We start from the raw sequence: 6,760 nt of genomic DNA, 5'->3' as shown, positions 1-6,760 counted from the left end.
ATCCATAATGCTATCAGAGGTAGTTCTACTTCATCCAACGTGTTACCAGAAGTAGCCCTACTTCATCCACGGTGCTCTCAGAGGTAGTTCTACTGCATCCACAATGCTACCAGGGATTGTTCTACTTCATCCACAGTGCTATCAGCGGTAATTCTACTTCATCTACGGTGCTATCGGAGGTAGTTCTACTTTATCCAGTGTTATCAGAGATAGTTCTACTTCATCCATAGTGCTATTAGAGGTAATTTTACTTCATCCACGGTGCTATCGGAGGTAGTTCTACTTTATCCATGGTGCTATCAGTGGTAGTTCTACTCTATCCACAGTGTTATCAGAGGTAGTTCTACTTCATCCATAGTGCTATCAGAGGTAGTTCTACTTCATCCACAGTGCTATCAGAGGCAGCTCTACTTCATCCGGAGTGCTATCAGAGATAGTTCTATTTCATCCAAGGTGCTATCAGAGGTAGTTCTACTTCATCCACAATGCTGTCAGAAGTAGTCCTACTTCATCCATGGTGCTATCACATGCAGAGGTAGTTCTACTTTATCCACAGTGTTATCAGAGGTAGCTCTACTTCATCCATAATGCTATCAGAGGTAGTTCTACTTCATCCAACGTGTTACCAGAAGTAGCCCTACTTCATCCACGGTGCTCTCAGAGGTAGTTCTACTGCATCCACAATGCTACCAGGGGTTGTTCTACTTCATCCACAGTGCTATCAGCGGTAATTCTACTTCATCTACGGTGCTATCGGAGGTAGTTCTATTTATCCAGTGTTATCAGAGATAGTTCTACTTCATCCTTGGTGCTATCAGAGGTAGTTCTATTTTATCCACAGTGTTATCAGAGGTAGCTCTACTTCACCCATAGTGCTATCAGAGGTAATTCTACTTCATCCACAATGATATCAGATATAGTTATACTTCATCCACAATGCTATCAGTTGAAGTTCTACTTCATCCAACGTGTTACCAGAAGTAGTCCTACTTCATCCACGGTGATATCAGAGGTAGTCCTACTTCATCCACAATGCTATCAGAGGTAGTTCTACTTCATCCACAATGCTATCAGAGGTAGTTCTACTTTTGACTTGTGCTACCAGGGGTTGTTCTACTTCCACAGTGCTATCAGCGGTAATTCTACTTCATCTACGGTGTTATCGGAGGTAGTTCTATTTATCCAGTGTTATCATGGTTATCAGAGATAGTTCTACTTCATCATTGGTGCTATCAGAGGTAGTTCTACTTCATCCACAGTGTTATCATAGGTAGTTCTACTTCATCCATGGTGCTATCATAGGTAGTTCTACTTCATCAACGATACTCTCAGGGGTGTTCTATTTCATCCACAATGCTATCAGATGTAGTTATACTTCATCCTCAATGCTATCAGATGAAGTACTACTTCATCTAACGTGTTACCAGAAGTAGTCCTACTTCATCCACAGTGCTGTCAAAGGTAGTTCTACTTCAAAGGTTGTTCCACTTCATCCACAATGCTATCAGATGTAGTTCTACTTCTAAAATTCTATAAGAGGTAGTTCTGCTTTTCACTTTTGCTACAGTGCTACCAGGGGTAGTTCTGATTCATCCACAGTGCGATCTGAAGTAATTCTACTTCATCCACAGTGCTATCGGACGTAGTTCTACTTCATCCACAATATTATCAGAGGTAGTTCTACTTCATCCATGGTGCTATCACATGCAGAGGTAGTTCTACTTTATCCACAGTGTTATCAGAGGTAGCTCTACTTCATCCATAATGCTATCAGAGGTAGTTCTACTTCATCCAACGTGTTACCAGAAGTAGTCCTACTTCATCCACGGTGCTATTAGAGGTAGTTCTACTGCATCCACAATGCTACCAGGGGTTGTTCTACTTCATCCACAGTGCTATCAGCGGTAAATCTACTTCATCTACGGTGCTATCGGAGGTAGTTCTATTTATCCAGTGTTATCAGAGATAGTTCTACTTCATCCACAGTGTTATCATAGGTAGTTCTACTTCATCCATGGTGCTATCATAGGTAGTTCTACTTCATCAACGATACTCTCAGGGGTGTTCTATTTCATCCACAATGCTATCAGATGTAGTTATACTTCATCCACAATGCTATCAGATGAAGTACTACTTCATCTAACGTGTTACCAGAAGTAGTCCTACTTCATCCACAGTGCTGTCAAAGGTAGTTCTACTTCAAAGGTTGTTCCACTTCATCCACAATGCTATCAGATGTAGTTCTACTTCATCCATAGTGCTATCAGAGGTAGTTCTACTTCATCCATGGTGCTATCACATGCAGAGGTAGTTCTACTTTATCCACAGTGTTATCAGAGGTAGCTCTACTTCATCCATAATGCTATCAGAGGTAGTTCTACTTCATCCAACGTGTTACCAGAAGTAGTCCTACTTAGGGTTGTAAAATTCCGGGAATTTTCGGAGTGGAAAATTTCCACCGGCAATTTTGGGAATTAACGGGAATTAATGGGAATTTTCGGGAATATTGGGAATTTTCATTCAAATCTAAAAATCAAAGTGTAAACAGGGGAGTCACTGTGTAGATTAGGGTATTGGAGTAATTTATAAGAGCATACAATCATAATAAAGAACTTCAAGAATGATCAATAACCATTTTTATCAAAGAAAACAACAAGCATGACCGGATCTTACTGCGTTATGTTTTTGTTCTGTAAAACATCTTACACTAGCTTGTACAATGAGTTTTTGAACAATAACCACAACTCTGAAGGGATACTCATTATCTTAAATCTAATAGTACATAAAGACTTGAACTATTATTTTAGTAATAGAATACTTTAGCAATGTTGATGTAAATCAAATGGGTTTTTTTTTAAATCACCAAATGAATTTAAATCAAGTCTTTCATATTTTACCATTTTTGATGTAAGTTAATTTCTTTCTTAAATTGACTGTTTTACTCCATTCCTAATGCTTTTTCAACTTTTGGATGCAATTAAATACCTCTATGATGTCAGCTCTGCTACAAATTCATCATCTTCAAGGTGCAGAATTCAACAGGTTTATTCCCATGATTTTACCAAATTGTTTCTTTGAAATTTTCATACGGTATGTTAAAACATGTTTTGTTTTTTTGTAAATACCTGATAGGATTGTACATGTCTATCATTCCACTGAACTCTTTTGCTGTTAAATTATTTAACAAATGATTTCTGAAAATGATAAGAATATTGTCCATTTTCATAGCAATTTAAAGTTCGATTGAGGAACTCAATTATATGACATGGCAAGTTACATCGTCAATCAAAATGACTACCATATTCTAAAGGCAAAATAAAGAGGAATGTTTGTCTCAGTGACTCAAAGCTATTGAAAAATCCCAACTGCGTACATTTTTGGTTAAGAAATAGCAATTGGCTATTATAATGGTAATTGGGAATTCCCAAAATATGCAACATTTAAGGATGAAAATATGCAAGATGCTGGACTTAGAACCCGGACTTAGAAAATCCCACGTGAAAAAATCTTTTTAATTTTTTTAATACTGAAAATCTGTGGTAAAAGAACATATAAGTAAGGCCTATTTTTCATTGGTAGCACTTATCTGATTGTAAACATCATATATAATGTTGTGAAAAGATTAAATTTGCTTTCAATTTGCTTTCTGAATGATTAGATATTAAAATACAAGTAAAAAACATAATAAAAGTCAATAATTGAAAATTCCCAATATTCCCGGGCCGTTCAAAATTCCCGGAAACTTTCCGGGAAACTTTCCAAAATTCCCGGAAACTTTCCACCCCTTTACAACCCTAGTCCTACTTCATCCACGGTGCTATTAGAGGTAGTTCTACTGCATCCACAATGCTACCAGGGGTTGTTCTACTTCATCCACAGTGCTATCAGCGGTAATTCTACTTCATCTACGGTGCTATCGGAGGTAGTTCTATTTATCCAGTGTTATCAGAGATAGTTCTACTTCATCCACAGTGTTATCAGAGATAGTTCTACTTCATCCTTGGTGCTATCAGAGGTAGTTCTACTTCATCCACAGTGTTATCATAGGTAGTTCTACTTCATCCATGGTGCTATCATAGGTAGTTCTACTTCATCAACGATACTCTCAGGGGTGTTCTATTTCATCCACAATGCTATCAGATGTAGTTATACTTCATCCACAATGCTATCAGATGAAGTACTACTTCATCCAACGTGTTACCAGAAGTAGTCCTACTTCATCCACAGTGCTGTCAAAGGTAGTTCTACTTCAAAGGTTGTTACACTTCATCTACAATTCTATCAGAGGTAGTTCTGCTTTTCACTTTTGCTACAGTGCTACCAGGGGTAGTTCTGATTCATCCACAGTGCGATCTGAGGTAATTCTACTTCATCCACGGTGCTATCGGAGGTAGTTCTACTTTATCCACAGTATTATCAGGGGTAGTTCTACTTCATCCATGGTGCTATCACATGCAGAGGTAGTTCTATTTTATCCACAGTGTTATCGGAGGTAGCTCTACTTCATCCATAGTGCTATCAGAGGTAGTTCTACTTCATCCACAATGATATCAGATATAGTTATACTTCATCCACAATGCTATCAGTTGAAGTTCTACTTCATCCAACGTGTTACCAGAAGTAGTCCTACTTCATCCACGGTGCTATCAGAGGTAGTTCTACTTCATCCACAATGCTATCAGAGGTAGTTTTACTTCATCCACAATGCTATCAGATGTAGTTCTACTTTTGACTTTTGCTACAGTGCTACCAGGGGTTGTTCTACTTCATCCACAGTGCTATCAGCGGTAATTCTACTTCATCTACGGTGCTATCGGAGGTAGTTCTACTTTATCCAGTGTTATCAGAGATAGTTCTACTTCATCCACAGTGCTATTAGAGGTAATTTTACTTCATCCACGGTGCTATCGGAGGTAGTTCTACTTTATCCATGGTGCTATCAGTGGTAGTTCTACTCTATCCACAGTGTTATCAGAGGTAGTTCTACTTCATCCATAGTGCTATCAGAGGTAGTTCTACTTCATCCACAGTGCTATCAGAGGCAGCTCTACTTCATCCGGAGTGCTATCAGAGATAGTTCTATTTCATCCAAGGTGCTATCAGAGGTAGTTCTACTTCATCCACAATGCTGTCAGAAGTAGTCCTACTTCATCCACGGTGCTATCAGAGGTAGTTCTACTTTATCCACAGTGTTATCAGAGGCAATTCTACTTCATCAATGGTGCTATCAGAGGTAGTTCTACTTCATCCACAGTGCTATCAGAGGCAGCTCTACTTCATCCGAAGTGATATCAAAGGTAGTTCTATTTCATCCACGGTGCTATCAGAGGTAGATCTACTTCATCCACAATGCTATCAGAGGTAGTTCTACGTCATCCACAGTACTAACAGAGGTAGTTCTATATACTTCATCCAATATGCTGTCAGCATAATTACAGAGGTAGTTCTACTTCATCCAAAGTGCTATCAGGGGTAATTCTACTTCATCCAAAGTGCCATCAGAAGTAGTCCTACTTCATCCACAGTGCTATCAGAGGTAATTCTATACCTCATCCGCAGTGCTATCAGAGGTAGTTCTACTTCATCCACAGTACTAACAGAGGTAGTTCTATATACTTCATCCACTATGCTGTCAGCATAATTACAGAGGTAGTTCTACTTCATCCAAAGTGCTATCAGGGGTAATTCTACTTCATCCAAAGTGCTATCAGAGGTAGTTCTTCATCCACAGTGCTATCAGACCTCATCCACAGTGCTATGAGAGGTAAATCTACTTCATCATCAGTATCAGCGTAATAATACAGTATCCACAGTGCTATCAGAGGTATATAGTTCTATACTTCATCCACAGTACTATCAGAAGCAATTCTATACTTCACGCACTATGCTATCAGCGTAATTACAGAGGGATTATTACTTCATCCATAGTGCTATCAGGCTGGCATGATCACAGAGATAGTTCTACTTCATCCAAAGTGCTACCAGAGGCAGTCTTAATTCATCCACAGTGCGTAGTGAAATAAACGCGGCAACATGATTGGCTACCTACGCCCGAGGTTGCCATGGCAACCAATCAAAATCTTAATTCGTGGTTTTGTACGTTTTGTTACCATGTTCCCCCTGTATGACGGCAATGGGTAATTTCGTTTTTGAGATAAACGTTTTGTTCACGTACGTGTTTAGCTCCCGGGGATATTACTACCCCCTTATTTGCCTTCAGTTCATTAGGAACTATTCAAAGCTCAAGTTGTGCGTGTACGAAGAGAGACCGACAAGTGGGGCAATTTATGCTATTTAGTTTTTAGTCATGATTGTCGGTGATAAGCTGTGATAAAAGGTAAATTGCAGGTCTCAAATTCTTCAAAAGTATACCATTGATAAAGAGAGTTCGTGCCGGGCAGAGTGCCAAACGGTGACGCAGCTAGCGGGGCCTTGAATCAATGCCAATAAGGGCCCGTTCAATATTTACGCCGGAGGGTGGGCATTTTTGACAAAAACGTCGACCCAAACTTTTGTATTCTCACTTTTTCTCCATTTAAAACTTATCATTTAATTCCCCTCATGGTTCAAGTTTTAAAAATTCACATTGGTACGTATATATTCCCCCTTCGAGACCCCAAGAAAATTAAGAATCCCTCCTTAAAACTCCCCCGGCGTAAATATGTAACGGTCCCTAAAAATGATGTACAAAGTCAACTACATTCCATTTTTGGGCAAAGAATTACAAATTAGTGATCCGTAGAGGAATGTTATTGCCTAG

The sequence above is a fragment of the Amphiura filiformis genome, chromosome 12 (genome assembly GCF_039555335.1).
Source record: "Amphiura filiformis chromosome 12, Afil_fr2py, whole genome shotgun sequence".
NCBI lineage: Eukaryota > Metazoa > Echinodermata > Ophiuroidea > Amphilepidida > Amphiuridae > Amphiura > Amphiura filiformis.
Note: the sequence above shows the minus strand (reverse complement) of the source record.